At 41.9% G+C, this 17,639-nt stretch overlaps 1 protein-coding gene across 2 annotated transcripts in view; it reads left to right on the top strand.

Annotated features, from left to right (window-relative positions):
• Positions 1–17,639, top strand: part of SLC16A12 (solute carrier family 16 member 12) — a 511,884-nt gene that overhangs the window by 120,188 nt on the left and 374,057 nt on the right. The window lies entirely within an intron of this gene.

The following is a 17,639-nucleotide window of genomic DNA, read 5'->3' as shown; positions in this document are numbered from 1 at the left end:
TGAGCCCAGGACCAAAAAAACGCAGGTGCCCCCCCTTCAAAAACAGGTCGTTTTCTATTTGCTAATTTTGATGTGTCCAGGTTGTGTTTTGGGGCATTTCCTGTCACGGGCACTAGGCCTACCCACACAAGTGAGGTATAATTTTTATCAGGAGACTTGGGGGAACGCTGGGTGGAAGGAAATTTGTGGCTCCTCTCAGATTCCAGAACTTTCTGTCACTGAAATGTGAGGAAAGAGTGTTTTTTTAGCCACATTTTGAGGTTTGCAAAGGATTCTGGGTAACAGAACCTGGTGAGAGCCAGACAATTCACCCCATCTTGGATTCCCCTTGGTCTCTAGTTTTAAAAAATGCACAGGTTTGGTAGGTTTCCCCAGGTGGCGGCTGAGCTAGAGGCCAAAATCCACAGGTAGGCACTTAGCAAAAAACACCTCTGTTTTCTTTGAGAAAATGTGATGTGTCCACTTTGTGTTTCAGGGCATTTCCTGTCGGGGGCACTAGGCCTACCCACACCAGTGAGATACCATTTTTATCAGGAGACTTGGGGGAACGCTGGGTGGAAGGAAATTTGTGGCTCCTCTCAGACTCCAGAACTCTCTGTCACCGAAATTTTAGGAAAAACTATTTTTTTAGCCACATTTTGTGGTTTGCAAAGGATTCTGGGTAACAGAACCTTGTGAGAGCCCCACAAGTCACCCCGTCCTGGATTCCACTAGGTCTCTAGTTTTCAAAAATGCACAGGTTTGGTAGGTTTCCCTAGGTGCCGGCTGAGCTCGAGGTCAAAATCCATAAGTAGGCACTTAGCAAAAAACACCTCTGTTTTCTGTGGAAAGATGTGATGTGTCCACGATGTGTTTTGGGGCATTTCCTGTCGCAGGCACTAGGCCTACACACACAAGTGAGGTACCATTTTTATCGGGAGACTTGGGGGAACATAGAATAGGAAAACAAGTGTTATTGCCCCTTGTCTTTCTCTAAATTCTTTCCTTCCAAATATAAGACAATGTGTAAAAAAGACGTCTATTTGAGACATGCCCTGTAATTCACATGCTAGTAGGGGCACCCCAGAATTCAGAGATATGCAAATAACCACTGCTCCTCAACACCTTATCTTGTGCCCATTTTGGAAATCAAAGGTTTTCTTGATACCTATTTTTGACTCTTTATATTTCAGCAAATGAATTGCTGTATACCCGGTATAGAATGAAAACCCACTGCATGGTGCAGCTCATTTATTGGCTCTGGGTGCCTAGGGTTCTTGATGAACCTTCAAGCCCTATTTATACCCGCAACCAGAAGAGTCCAGCGGACGTAACAGTATATTGCTTTCAAAAATCTGACACTGCAGGAAAAAGTTTCAAAGTAAAACGTAGAGAAAAATGGCTGTTTTATTCACCTCAATTTCAATATTTTTTCATTTAAGTTGTTATTTTCTGCAGGAAACCCTTGTAGGATCTACACAAATTACCCATTGCTAAATTTAGAATTTTGTATACTTTTCAGAAATGTTTAGGTTTAGGTTTCTGGGATCCAGCATTGGTTTCACACCCATTTCTGTCACTGACTGGAAGGAGGCTGAAAGCACAAAAAATCATAAAAATGGGGTATGTCCCAGTAAAATGCCAAAATCGAGTTGAAAAATTGGGTTTTCTGATTCAAGTCTGCCTGTTCCTGAAAGCTGGGAAGCTGGTGATTTTAGCACTGCAAACCGTTTGGTGATGCCATTTTCAGGGGAAAACCTCAAGCCTTCTTCTGCAGCCCTTTTTTCCCATTTGTTTTTAAAAAACAAACTTTTCGCTGTATTTTGGCTAATTTCTTGGCCTCCTTCAGGGGAACCCACAAAGTCTGGGTACCTCTAGAATCCCTAGGATGTTGGAAAAAAGGACGCAAATGTAGCGTGGGTAGCTTTTGTGGACAAAAAGTTATGAGGGCCTAAGTGAGAACTATTCCAAATAGGCAAAAAAAGGCCTGGCACATGAGGGGGCAAAGGCCTGGCAGCGAAGGGGTTAACAATACTTTACAGACAGACACTGGTGAAGTCAACAGCTCAGCACTCACATTATAAAGGTGTGACCTATTGCCAATGCTTGGTTTCTTTTTTTCAGGACCTCAGGGGAGTGTACATGTTTCCTTGCTCTTTCCTCTTTTTCTTTTTAAAGTGTTTTCAGCACTCACATCCCTGCCATCTAAAATCATGTTGGTTGAATGCCTTACCCCCTCCCAGTCCTTTTCTGATTTTGTTTATTTGAGCGATTCCCCCCCTCCCAGCCAGATCCCCACTTGCTCCCCTGCTAATCCTGCTGCTTACTTCCATTGTCTGAATCACTATTGCTAACTTTCCATTTCCCAGGCATGCTCGTTTGGTTTATATATACATTATTTGGAGGTGCTGCTCCACTCTTTCCTTAGAAAAGTTGCGCTTTAGCACGCTTTTCTTATTTTGTCAAATTTACTATTCCATGTCGGGCATTCACCATCTAAGAATGGTAAATTAAAATAAAAAGAAAATGGCCACCACATACCTGCTTGTGCAGCGATAGAGTCATGATGCGTACATGCATATGCGTGATGATGCATGTGTGTATATTTGCATCCCACCTTTATTCATTTTTTAAATTTTATTACAGATATCATTCTCCAGAAAACAGGCATTTTTTCTGTTGCAGCTGCGGACAGAATGGGCAAAAAACAGTGGCAAAACCATTAGATCAGTGGACACCGTTAAAGCCACGACTCATTTGCATTTAGCTTCTCACTATTCTAGTTCGCCCTTGTTTTGGCCTGTTTAATGTCAATTCCAATACTTCTACTGTAATGCAAGAAAAGAAACCTTATTTTGCATTTTTCAGCTGAATGTGGTAGGAGTCACAGAAAATATTGAATTGCAATTGTTATTAAAATGAGAACAATGTGAACAAAATGTGCTGTAGAAGTATGCCTATGAGGTTCGGTTTATTCATATAGAGTACAAAAATGTCCAGGCATGGGACAGACAAAGGGTTTCTTGAAATACCCCTTCTTTGAGAATTTACTGTTATGTAGCGTCTATTGGTGTTACTTATGAAAGCACTGTTGTTTTCTCCAACGCTTTTAGGCTATAAGATACAGCCTGTGGTCCGCATCTTGTCTGTGGGCCTACTTCATTAAACTATAAAATCTACCTTGTATTAACGTTGATACCTGGTGTGAATAATCAGCGAATTAAATGACATGTCAGCATTAGGAAAACCAGGGGCGGCACCTCCATTGGGGCCGAGGAGCGTCGCCCCCGTCAGCAGCAGCAGCTGCCAAACTTCTACACTACAATGATAATAAACTAGACTACAAACTATATTATCGTTGTAGTGAGAAAGGGGTGGAGCCACGGGTCATGACTAACACAAAGGGGGAGTGCTCTGCACTCCCCTGCAGTACGCATGGATGTTTGTCCGGCCGTCTCAGGATTGTCAAACATACATGCTCACTAAGCTCTGTGGCCGGGTCAGAGAGAGCAGGCAGACTCTCCAAGTCCGCCTAGGAGCACAACTTGGCTGGGTGCTCCGACCAATCGGAACGCTGCTTGGCTGCAGGGCAGGCTGGAAGCCTGTGCCTGCAGCAAAGGAAAGAGGAGTTTCACGGTGAAGGGGGGGCAGCGGCGGGCATTCAGGTAAGTTTTTATTTTTTAAGTTATTACATTTTCTTCACCGCCCCGCATGCCACCCGCCACGCGACTCGAGCCGATACTGAGCAAACCAGTTCTTTAAATAGAGAAGCCAGAAAACTATCCTTAGTATTTCTGTGTTTTCTCTTATATCACTCATCATAACGTGGCATATTCATGAAATTGCATTTTAAGTATGCTTAGAAATTGCATATAAATAAACCCATAAATGACAAATGATTCTAATTGTCAATCAATCATATACATTTTAAGGAGTTTGCAGGTTTCATTTTGAGATTGTCTTAGAAAAGTGGAGGCCAGCGGTTGGTTTGTGTTTAACGTAATTCAACTGAAAATGTTTCTTTAGCAATAAAATGTAATTTACATGGAGTAATTCTGATATACAGTTTAAACGTTAATAGTGCTCATTGGCTGTGCAACACATAATTAGAAATAGATGTTATCAATGTTCTGAATATTTAATGAAAACACAAAGTTTTATGTTAGTAAGGCAAAGTTAAGAGTACCCAGGATTAGTATAGCCTTTGATAAAGTGCAATAAGGATTAGGTTGTATAGTCAATACACAGAGAGCTTTTACTAATGGGTGTAGGAAATACTCCTAGGAAATATGAGATCTGTTCTATTCATATTCCCCAGAAAGGAATGCATACATAAAAAATGGTGACGTCCAAGATATTGGAATAAAGTAGACCAAAAATGTGACAATGCAAACCTTTGCTGCGATCTCAGAAATAGGCAAAATGAATACCTAGGGGTAGAACTTGTATCCATAGAAAGAAATCTCCTCCTCACCCCAGTTAACAGAGTCCACTTATATCAACAGTGTGATAGCGGGGATTCTAGTATGCAACATCTGGAAGTTAAAAGGATCATACTCTAAAGACCTTCTTCAATGGTAGCTAACATTGTTTTTTGGATAACATATTATTTCATGGTGAATAATTAATTTTGCTAACTCATAGCATAAACCGACGTTGAGTTAACTCATTAAAACCTAAAGGATGCATTTATTTATAAAGGGAGCTTACAGGTACAATAGCTTGCATATAAGGGAAAAAAATAAAATGAGGAGGATGCCTTCACATTTGCAAAAGATTTAGTTCTGATATTTGCTTGGCACACCCCTTCCTACTAGCAAGTCCCAAACTATATTTTGCAAGTCTGTAAAAGGTTACCGACTTGCAAAATAGGGTTGGTACATGCCAAAAAACATTTTACCAGTCACAAATTGGCCGATGGTTGTGACAAGTGAAATGCTTTGTACATCTGGCCCTAAGTGTACTGATCTATTATTACGTAGCTAGGCTTACAAACTTTATTGCTGTTTGTACGGGTATGGTGCTGAGGGCAAAGCACTGCTTCGTGACATATTACCATTTTCACCCCTCCTTTTTGCTAGTGCAGTTCAGTGTTTGGGGTGCTGTTCAATTAATCAGAAAGTTCAGATGCTAGTTTCAGTGGTCAGCACGCTTTCTACATTATCCTCAATATTTCAGTTTTTTGGCTTAAAACATGAAGAACTATAACAATTATTGCAGATTGTCAGTGAAATGTGATGTGTATTGTTAATAACATACATATATGTTACTACGTTGGCTACGTGAGGTGAATCCCAAGTCTGTCAACTCCTTCTTTCAACTTTGAAAATTGGTAATTCCATTAATTCGCTTCATGGTTCTGCAGTTCTGCTAAATGTACTCATTATTTATCTGATGTAGATCTTCTGCATCTTTGTGCTATCTTTTAAAATACGTTACTAATCTTGTATTTCAATTGCCGCTCCATGTTTATTTATTTTTCTGGTCCCCTAGTCATTGTTTTATATTTTGACATATCTATATATAATTTTTCAAAGGCTAGTGAACAGGTAGATAACATTTGCCATTTATATTTAACAGTTGCTGCCATGCTGCATGCGGTGGTGGCCACAGCAAAAGTCAAGCGGGGGGAATGACGGGGACGAGGGAAACAATTAACCATTTTTCAAAAAGCTTACCTTTCCAGCCATTCCTACCGCCAACTCCTACCACATTACTCATCGCTCCTCTTCTTGTGATGTCACAGCATTCACTGGGAAACCAGCACAGGCTCCCCAGCAATCCTGGTGCTGCTTTCATGCTAAACCTAGCATGAAAGCAGCACCAGGATTGGACTGAGCGGCTTGGACTGCCGCTCAGACACAGCCTGAGACGGCCGGCCAAACACACATGTGCACTTAGGTGCACTCTCTCCTCCTCCCCTCCCACCAACCATGACCCAGACCTGCCCCTTCCTGCACTGCTGGCTGAGCTAGCAGATGAAAAATAAAACAATAGTAAGCTATTGTTTTATTTTTCATCTCCTGGCTCTTGTCCAGAGGGGCGACGCACCTCCACCATTGCGGAGGAGCCGCACTTGGTTGCAATATAAGTCTTGATAAGGTTTTCATTCACCAGTGGGCTGACTTTCAGGAGACAAATCTCCATTCAGCCCTTCTCCCATCCATCTATCATGGAGAAAGATCCATTTGACCACATACAAATGGTTTCTGCAGATTCCAGTTGATGGCATCTAGGCTTTAGGGTATTAGATAAATGTCAATTACTAATTTCTGGGTGATTACTATTTCATTTTTTAAATGGTTCTTGGTGTCTAGTTGTGTTTATCCATTGAAGTAGATTTTTTGATGCGCATTTAAAATCCAGCGGACAAAACTCCCAATGCTGCAATGTTATTCTGTAGAATTCATTTGCACATGGACAACTGGTATTTCTACTAGGGTATCTCAACTGGTCAAAATCTTCAGAGGTCAATGACAGTTCCAGTCCCAAAAGTTAACGGAAAACAATCTGAAAATTGGTAACACTCAGTGATCTTTAGGTTTGGAGCATATTTCTGATTTTTTTTTATTTCCCCAGTATTTCCTGAAAACATCCATTGAAATCTATGACAGACATCAGTTTACTTGAGTACTCAAAGTAGCTGTTTCTTCCAAGGCAATTGCACCAGACATGATTTTTCTTATACATTTACACAAAATACACAATCTGCTTTTTTTTACCTTCCACTGGGACACTATGTTCCACTATAAAGAATTTCCTTCTATTTCATACTGATTGATTTGTGGGCATTTTCGTCCTGAAGTAGACAGAGGTAATGCTCTGTTCATCAACAGGTGAAAAAGTAGTTGTAAATGAAAAAAACGACTAACATATGCCCACCAATTTTAGCTGATGGACCCACCTGTAGAGCCACCAATTTTAGCTGATGGACCCACCTGTAGAGTCTGGCTGGACTCAGACTAGTGTCCTGAGATGACCTGCTTCCACCAGCCACTCCTCGAGGGCTGATTTCCACACTCACCCCACACCCATCCATCGTAGTTGTCACCGGTCAGGTGACCCTGCAAATAAAAGGGTCCGAGCGCACATGCCTGAGGCCAGTTACAGTAACGATAGTGCTGCGTCTGTCACTCATTACAGTAGCATGTGTACCTAGGGCCCCCCAACACAACACCACCTACATACGTGCATTCTACCAAAGAGCCTTCATTTGGAATTAGTTGTCCAAGATATTTGATTCATTTATCCAAGAGCAGCATAAAAGTCCAGGGACCCCAGTCCCAAGAGGCAATCTGAAAACGCTTCAGTGCACGACTACATTTCATCAGCAAACTCCTGAGAACCTGAAGCGTTTCTCAGTGTTATTTATGGGCAGTAGCACACTGTATAACCATCCTGGCGTTTTTCAATGTGTCTGTCTCTTAAATTATGTGTGGTTATGTTTACTTTTTGCTTCCTCAAAGGCATCTCAAAGTTTTATTTAAATCGTTTTTTCCATTTTCTGTTTACACATAAATAATTGAGGGTCTGTGTTGCATATTAATGGCGATAAAAAGAATGTAAATCTGATGAAGTATTCCGTAAGAAGTTTCGATCCTCGAATCAAACCTTTGTTTATTTTAAATATGGACTATAACAAAGTGCACTTGTAAAAAGGTCATATCTAAGTTCTTTTGCTTAAGAGCTTAAAAATCAAAAGAACTGCTTTCACCAGCGTAAAAATAGATCATAATTTAAAAAAAAACAGTCTTTCTAGTACATTTGCAATCTACACTTTAAAAATACACACACATTTCATTTTGGTTTTGCTGAACCAAATCTTTCAAAGAAATGTAGACGTAGGTACAGTGCCTTTTGTTCAACAAAATCATAATTTAGACTTTTACACCATACATTTGTATCATTAAATTATATAAAATTTCCAATGTCATTATTAGCATTGAATCCGCATTTTAAATCTACCAGTTTAATCACTATTACGATGCCCATATGTTATCGCTTTTTGAGTTTTTTACTTCGTTAAGCTTCACCCTTCTCCCTACTTATTCTATTCCCTCTTGCACTTTTGCTGCATTTTATGTAGGCGATGCATTGGCAGATACTGAAATATCTTGGATCAAGTATAAAGCATTAGAGTATGCATCTTCATACTTAGTCAGCATGCGAGATTCCGAATGTCCCGTAAACATCAGGGCGTTTTCTGGGGCATCCTTGGGAATGCCCTAATAGTAATGGGTGGTGGAAGCAGCGTGGGGGTCACGCTTTGTGTGATCATACTCTCATTTTCTGCACTTTGAAGAGGTTGTATGACACTGAATCAAGGCAGTTAATGTCGACCTACTAAAGTATTGTATCAACTACATCCCCTACCATTACATCTTCAAGGTAAGTATACATATACATTTCTTAACTTCACGTTTACTCAAACTATACTTGTCTTCCAAAGTAGTGTTTAGATCAATATAGTGCATTCAGTTTGCTTTTTGTAATACAATATTTCACATGCGAAATGATGAACCTGTGCTGTGGAGGACAGAGGAAAAATCACTATGCTTCTCCCCGCATTTCAAGACAATCTCAAGTTGTTCCCTAAGGCCAGGTAGTCCCCTCATTGTCTCTGTAGCCTTGCTACAATGGTAGCAGTACCCCAGGGAGGAACGTTCATTGGAAATTGGAATGAGGCTTAGGAACTAGAGACCTTGTCTTCACCTGCTGCCACCATGGGAAAGAGATTTTGAAAACTGTGTAAACTTGTTGGCCTCACCTACCAAGCAGATGGAGTGCATGTATGTTGTATCACAGTTGGGCAGTTATAATGGTAATTCTATTTAGTTGTTTACCAGGGCAGGACACACTTTTAGCCTTTTTTCAGGACTCAATCACTTATCCTGTGCCTCGGTTAATAACTACAGACGGGACTACCCAAAGCATGCCAGTGTTTCTTAAGATTTTGAGCGGGGCTTACAGGCCTTTAGGTGAGATTTGAAGGACCTCCAGCAAGGTTCTGAGTTTCGAGAGCCCCACCTCAGAGTTCACCAACTCTGCACCAAGTGATTCTGGACCCTTTTTGGACCCTACTCAGGTTTACAAGAGGAGCCCAGTAAGGTGACCACAAACACCTGAAAGCCTCTGGCCATACCCAGCTGGGATTGACTGCCAAACGCCAGGCTCTGTTTCTTGCTGTGCATTGTGTCTGGCTCTGAGCAGTGAGGTTTGTTCATCCACTGCTGGTTGGGCAAGAGGGCTGGCCATTGGCTTGGTCCTGCTTCCAAATCCCACTGCACTTAACCTCTCGCTCTGTGAAGCGGGCATTGGCTGCTCTCATTCGATTGGGTGCAGGGGCCTAACTGAAGTCCAGACAATTAAGCCACTACCTGCTGGGAACAGCTGAAGGCAGTGCGCAGTGGCAAAGGGAGAAGTTTCAAAGAAGTTGAGTGTAGTAGTGTAGGAAAGTACCATCTTGCCTGGCATGTTACCCCCATTTTTACATGTATGTACTTTTGTTTTTGCCTGTCTCACAGGGATCCTACTAGCCAGGACCCCAGTGCTCATAGTTTGTGGCCTGAATGTGTATACCTGTGTAGTGACTAACTGTGTCACTGAGGCTCTGCTAACCAGTACCTCAGTGCTTATGTTCTCTCTGCCTTTAAATTTGTCACTATAGGCTAGTGACCACTTTTACCAATTTCAGTTGGCATTCTGGAACACCCTTATAATTCCTTAGTATATGGTATCTACGTACACAGGGTATTGGGGTTCCAGGAGATCCCAATGGGCTGCTGCATTGCTTTTGCCACCCATAGGAAGCTCAGACAAACCTTTACACAGGTCTGCCATGGCAGCCTGAGTGAAATAATGCACACGTTATTTCACAGCCATTTTCACTGCGCTTGAGTAACTTATAAGTCACCTATATGTCTAACATTCACTTGCCAAAGGTTAGGTGCAAAGTTACTAAGTGTTAGGGCACCCTTGCACTAGCAAAGTTGCCCCCACATAGTTCAGGGCAATTTCCCCGGACTTTGTGAATGCGGGGGACACCATTACACACGTCCACTACATATAGGTCAATACCTATATGTAGCTTCACAATGGTGACTCCGAATATGGCCATATAACATGTCTAAGATCACGGAATTGTCCCCCAATTCCAACTCTGATATTGAGGAGCCAATTCCATGCATCCCCGGGGCTCCACTATGGACCCCAGGTACTGCCAAACCGGCTCTCTGGGGTTTTCTCTGCAGCTACCGCTGCTGCCACCTCACAGACAGGGTTCTGCCCTCCTGGGGTCTGGGCATCCCAGTCCCAGTAAGGCAGAACAAAGAATTTCCTCTAAGAGAGGGTGTTACACCCTCTCCCTTTGGAAATAGGTGTTAAAGGTTGGGGAGGGGTAGCCTCCCCCAGCTTCTGGAAATGCTTTGAAGGGCACAGATGGTGCCCTCCTTGCATAAGCCAGTCTACACCAGTTCAGGGAACCCCCAGTCCCTGCTCTGGTGCAAAACTGGACAAAGGAAAGGGAAGTGACCACTCCCATGTCCATCACCACCCCAGGGGTGGTGCCCAGTTCTCCTCCAGTGTGTCCCAGACCTCTGCCATCTTGGATCCAGAGGTGTGAAGGCACTTTGGAGGACTCTGAGTGGCCAGTGCCAGCAGGTGATGTCAGAGACGCCTCCTGATAGGCGCTTACCTGACTAGGTGGCCAATCCTCCTCTGAGGGCTATTTAGGGTCTCTCCTGTGGGCTTTTCCTCAGATAACAACTTGCAAGAATTCACCAGAGTTCCTCTGCACCTCTCTCTTCAACTTCTGCCAAGGACCGACCGCTGTCTGCTCCAGTAGGCCTGCAAAACTGCAACAAAGTAGCAAGAAGACTACCAGCGACATTGTAGCGCCTAATCCTGCCGGCTTTCTCAACTGTTTCCTGGTGGTGCATGTTTTAGGGGCTGCCTGCCTTCATGGTGCACTGGAAGCCATGAAGAAATCTCCAGTGGATTGACGGAGTCTTCCCCCTGCTCCAGCAGGCACCAAACTTCAGCGTCAACGGTACTCTGGGAGCCCTCTTACCTTGACGAGCATGACCCCTGGAACACAGGTGGTGGACCCAAGTGACCCAGACTGTCCAGTGGTCCAAATGTCCAAATTTGGAGGAGGTAAGTCCTTGCCTCCCCTCTCCAGAAAGTAATCCCGTGCACTGTGTGAACTTCAGCTACTAGGGCTTCTGTGCACATTTCCACGAAATCCTTCATGCACAGCCAAGCCTATGTCCCCAGCACTCTGTCCTGCGATGCTCAGCTCCCTGAGTTGGTCTCTGGCTTCGTGGGACCGTCTTTTGCAGTGTTGAGATGTCTGCCATGTTCAGACTTCTTGAGCCTGTGTTCAAGTACTTCTGCGGGTGCTACTGTCTTGTGCATGGGCCTCTACGTTGCTGAGGGCCCCCTCTGTCTCCTCTCCCAAGTGGCGACACCCTGGTCCTTCCTGGGCCCAAGCAGCACCCTTTTTTTCCAACCGTGACTCTTGCAGCTAACAAGGCTTGTTTGTGGTATTTTGCCAAGGAAACAACTTGCATGAAGGAGAAGTTCCTAGCACCTTTAGTTGTTGCAGAATCTTCAGCTTCTTCCATCCAGAGGCAGCCATTTTGCACCTCCATCTGGGGTTTAGTGGGCTCCTGCCCCCCCTGGACACTTTCACGACTCTTGGACTTGGTCCCCTTCCTTTGCAGGTCCTCAGGTCCAGGAATCTGTCTTCAGTGCTTTGCAGTCTGTTGTGGTCTTTGCAAAATCCTCTATCACGACTCTAGTGTGTTTCTGGGGAAATAGTAGTACTTTACTCCTACTTTCCAGGGTCTTGGGGTGGGGTATCTGGACACCCTTAGTGTTTTCTTACACTCCCAGTGACCCTCTACACACTACACTAGCCTAGGGGTCCATTCGCGGTTTGCATTTCAATTTCTTAGTATATGGTTTGTGTTGCCCCTAGGTCTATTGCATCCTATTGTATTCTACAGTTTTTGCACTATTTTCTGACTGTTTTACTTACCTGATTTTGGTTTGTCTGTATATTTTGTGTATTTTACTTACCTCCTAATGGAGTATATCCTCTGAGATATTTTTGGCACACTGTCACTAAAATAAAAGTACCTTTATTTTCAGTAACTCTGAGTATTGTCTTTCTTATGATATAGTACCTATATTAGTGGTATGTAGGAGCTTTGCATGTCTCTTAGTTCAGCCTAAGCTGCTCTGCTATAGCTACCTCTATCAGCCTAAGCTGCTAGAACACTACTACTCTACTAATAAGGGATAACTGGACCTGGCACAAGGTGTAAGTACCTTCAGGTACCAACTATAAGCAAGGCCAGCCTCCTACAAGTAGGTCATAAAAAACTCTGACATTTGCTGAAACATCTGTGGTTAAAGTGAAGTTATAGCCAGGATTTGTTATCACACCTTAGCGTATGTGTAAAATAAAACTCAGAAATTCCCTTTAAAATCCCCCAGTTGTGTTATGATTGCAAAACCAAACGCAAAATCGCTGACACAGGCAGTTATGATCAGCTGTGCAATCCATAACTCACACATCCACCATGCAAACCTTGACTCTCACAACTTCCTCCTTGTATTCCCTCACTACCAACCGACAAAAGTGCCCGATCTCTCCATCGCCCTTCTCTCACATACATTTAATTTGTTTGAAAGTGCTGGTAAAGGCTGGCTTTACTAATCCACTCAGCTATCCACATTAAATGCAAATCTGTTCTTTGCAGCAGGCATATTAACCCTCTGTGCTACTTTATAACGAGTCAAAACTGCCACTAGACAAAACTTCCTATCTCTCTCTAGCAGGAACATTAATCAGAAGACTTACCTTCATATTTTTATTGCTAGTTGAAAGCTGAACGCATAAGGAACTCTGCAGCAGGTGCTCCTAAAGCGTGAGTTATTGTAAAACACAGCACCCCCCTGAGGTCAGTTCACCCCTCCCAGGTCAATGGCCAGTGAGCCTGTACTGTTTGCACCGCCCTAAAGCTGGCCCTGCTCTCACACCAACAGTAATGCTTATGACCTCATACAATTTATACAAATAAGTAATAATGAAAGCATGTCATTAAATAAAATACATTCTCAAACCAATAAATAATAGTACATTCATGGTCCTATCTCATCGAGTTATTTTGGTAATGGACCGTGGCCAAGGCGACTGCAGCTGTGTACATTTTTGGCTGCTGTAGTTAACACATAATTATGCATTTACGACACTTGCCACATAATTTTTTGCATCATGTGTAAATTGCTACAAAAAAAAGCTTTTTCAAGCTCATGTGGATTAAAGTAACGCTTCGGGAGAATGTGCAACATAATGCTTCACACCATGCCATTTCTTGCTTCATAATTAGGATAACTTAGTTTCCTGATTTGGTCCTTCACTGACTCATAATCCTAGTCGCCTTGACAATTGTAAAGCTCTCCAGGGTGTTTTGAGGGCGGTCATTATGATGATAAGAAAACATGTTACACAGCGAAGTGTGCAATACAATCTGTCTGTCTCTCTCTCTCTGTCAGTCTGTCTGTCTGTCGGTCGGTCCGTCCATCCGCCAATCTATCTATCTATCTATCTATCTATCTATCTATCTATCTATCTATCTATCTATCTATCTATCTATCTATCATGTAAACCAATATGTTATTTTAAACAGGTTTATTAATAAACACATAGTCACACATCTATTACTACTGCATAGCATAACTAACTTGAGAAACCTTGGCTTAGTTTCTCGTGGATTTCATTCAAGAGCCAGGTTGCAAGGCCTGTTAATTGTGATTCTGTTTCTTCATTTATAGGCAATTTACATGAAAAAACATCATGACATAATAATACTGAATAGATAACGCAGAGCATTATATATTTTCTAGTTAGTCTTTGTTAAGTGAGGGGCGGGGTACTATATTAATGATAGTAAATGGCATATTACACTCTGCAATATACATGTATATATATATATATGTAGCGGTTTTTTTTTTGCCAATAACTTTGGCGCTGCTTGATGAATCTTCATGAAATTTTTTAAACTTATATTTTGGTCAGTTCAGCTGTTGTCTTGAAAGTTTTGGGGTGATCCATGAAGCAGGTGCCAAAATACGGGGAGGGGGCAAAACACGTTTTCTACATTCTGTGTCTATGGAGATCCTGCATTCTTTAGAGACCCCTACAGCCCGAATCGCTGAACAGAAGTCCACTAAATTTAGCTTGACGCTAGATCCTGTGCCACAGATTACGCTTTTTGTGGTTTAGTGTAAATCGGGTCAGTAGTTTTTGATATATTAGATTAAAAAAATATAGATATCTAGCTCTGCAGATTCAGATTTGCAAATTTGAATTCGGAAAAGCAAGGCCCTGATTGGCTGACCGCAACCCTAAAGAAAAGTTGTAGTCACCATTTTGTTTCTTGCATCGGCTCAGGGGTGGGGAAAGAAGAGAGAAAACACACATAAGGGTCAGGATAGAGGTATCCTGACCCCATAAGACACATTGTGGGCAAAAATTGCTCAATTTTTTTTTTTCATCAGATTCGCAGATCTGGATGGATCCATGCACCCTGGATTAGCTAATCCACTTGAGGGAATCCAGAGTGCAATTTAAAAAAACAACAACACTGTAGCCAAACTCATGTGCAACTTGGGTTTGGGTGCATGCAGGAGGGTTGGCTGCTGGGCCAGGCCATAAGCAGCTTATATTCACGTCTGCGTGTGCTTAAAAATATATAGAAATTCACTGAAAAAAACAAAGGCTACAGGGATGTTATAGTTAGGTTCTGAATTTACTCGCATAAAACCTTGGAAATACAGCCGTCTTAGGAGTTATTCTAAGTAACTATTACTCGTGCCCTATGGTAACTATAACTTACACCTTCACCATGTGCAGCTAATTACTCCACATTTTATATCACTGATGACACCTTCAACATTTGTAATGAAGTTATTGATCAGAATACTGTGCATGCTGAGGGTGCGAGTTATTGTTACTTGACTTGAAATAACTTTATGCTGAAATTCAAAGATTTTGTGCGCGTAAATTCAGAACCTATCATATCCCTGTAACTTTTGTTTATTTCAATATATATATATATATATATATATATATATATATATATATAGATATATATGTGCAAAGAACTTGCTTCTTTTTGAAGACTAGTGTGAACTTCAAAGTGGTGATGCAAAATTGATTTATTGAGACACCAGCAAATCTGACACATGTCGGCGAAGCCACCTTCATCATGGCTCAAGTACTAACAGAGAACAGCCATAAAATAACATTACAACAAAACAATAAAGCAGCATAAACAAGAGCTCGGAGTATGAACGGTTGAGCAAGCCTCTGTGGCACAATCTTATAACATGTCATGATAATAAACATAGTGAATGCCAATGACCAGATCAGGCACAAAATAATGAAAAACCTCAAACATCTGCATGTCCAGAATTAATTTTTATGAATATAAGCAATCCATTCATTTAGACATCAAAAGAACCCCAGAACTTCAAAAACATCAATAAGCAGACCTCCCCATAACAATAATTTAGTAAAGGCTAAGTGGACATAACTTAAAAATAGATGATTTCGAGGCTTGGCGGATCCATGCCAAACTGATCTATCATGCTGTTATCAACCCTGTGTAAAAATATAAAAACAATTTAAATACGTGTACACTGGAAGAACAACTTCTTTCTGTCAGAGTAACAAAGTAGAAACAGAAAAGTACAGAAATGGATTTCTAATTTATAATCATGTTAACCTAGATGTACTTTGAGTTACCTATCCTTATTCAGGCCTCCAGGGGCCTTTTCATCTAGTTCTACAATGTACCTCATTCCAAATGTGTCATAGATCGTGTCCTATGCTCTTCTCTCCTAGTTATAGGTATTCTGTCATTGGCAAAGAACCTAAGTCAGATTACTGTTGCCAACATGGCATTCAGCGACGTGTTGTGCAACCAGTTAATGTGGTTCCTTATGAGTGATGGCTCTAACATGTTTAAGAATATGTTTCTTGATCAGGTGGACGGTGCTCCCAACGTACTATTTCTCACAGGGACAAACCATGGTAGCCTTATCCTCTTTGTGCTATGTTTAGTGATAACTGCTTGTGTTGGAACTTTTCTACAAGCCTTAGTGTTTGCATCTGATGAATCCTGAACTCATATTGGTCCTGTCGGGGCTGGGATTGCTCATTATGGCATCTTTATTTAACTTGTTCTTCAGTGTTGTTGCTCTTCTAAATGTTATCTGGGGAGGACCGCCAACAATTTCCCTTAAGCTGTGTTCCATGGTCAGAATCTGCTAGTGCTTGCCTACGATTTTTCTGACCTCACAATTTTGTGATTTTAAGTGATGATGAATGTGATACTTTTACTCTCATTTTCATGTGTTGTTTTTCTGGAAATCAACAGGTCCTTTCTCATTATGTCACTCACACACGTTGAGTCAGCATCCAGAGTATCTGTGGAGTTTCCCCTTTCCCTGAATCTAACGAACAATCTCAACATTTCAATTCAAAGAGCAGCAATTGTGTCAGGCCCTGAGCAATTCATCATGAGGAATGCTGTGCATGAGTGATTTGTGATGGCTGCTATAAACATGAAGCAATGGATTCCCTGTATAGGCATTCCTATGTAAACTGGTGGTAATTTTGACCCAGGCAGGTTAGTATCAAACTGGCCTAAGGGAAAGCACAAATTGGATTGAATAGTCCCCATGTGAAGTCTAGTAATAAGTGATCTTTTTTTCACGTTGTTTAATAAGGTCAGATAGGCTTCAGTCCCTGGGTTACGCTTAATCAGCAGAAAATCACGAATTCACGGACAGAGGGTTTCAATAGTTCCTTTTCTTCCCTCCTTCTTATCTTTAGTTTGATAAATTTCTGTTTGGCCCAACTCTTGTCAGATCGCCAAATGAGATGTGGGAGCCCTAACAGGAGTGCACTGTCCTTTATGTACTTTAACCAAGGAATAGCCCCACCCTAATCACAGGTCAGACAGTCAGCAATAGCCTCCCTGTTAAAAAACTGCATGTTTATGGGACCAAACACAAATCATGTCTGAGGGGTAGTTTAATGTTGTCCTTCACGTAACTTAAGCCTAATTCCTCATGTAGACAAAACACTGTGCTACTTGGACCCACACTAAGCAACCTTCTGTAAAACCTGTCTTCTTCTCTTTAGGGATGGGGACAGTTCCGATAATCCCATAGCGGTGCCCCATACAGCAAAATGGGAAACATTTCAACTTATACACCTCTAAAAGGGGAATGACCGGTTTACACCAACCCTTAAATAAAGTTCAAAAGTTGCCCCAGCCGCAGCATTAAAGAGCAAACACCGCTTGGAAATGCAGGAGTTCCAATTTCTTCTTTCATCAAAGGTGACCCCCAATTACGAAGTTGTAGACCCAACTAATACTGTGGCATTGGATAAACACGGGGTTCAACTTGCTCTGGGAAGAGCTCTCAGGACTGCATTGATTCCACATTCCCATTGGAATCTTCACTCATACTTTTTGAAAATCCAGCAGTGTCAGCTGTGCTACCTGAGGAAGGCGGAACCTGAAACGTTGTAGTGGAAATATATTTTTGTTCTTTGGTGAAATCATCTGTTTGAGGCA

Source organism: Pleurodeles waltl, chromosome 6 (genome assembly GCF_031143425.1).
Source record: "Pleurodeles waltl isolate 20211129_DDA chromosome 6, aPleWal1.hap1.20221129, whole genome shotgun sequence".
NCBI lineage: Eukaryota > Metazoa > Chordata > Amphibia > Caudata > Salamandridae > Pleurodeles > Pleurodeles waltl.
Note: the sequence above shows the minus strand (reverse complement) of the source record. Positions and strands in the feature narration are given on the sequence as shown.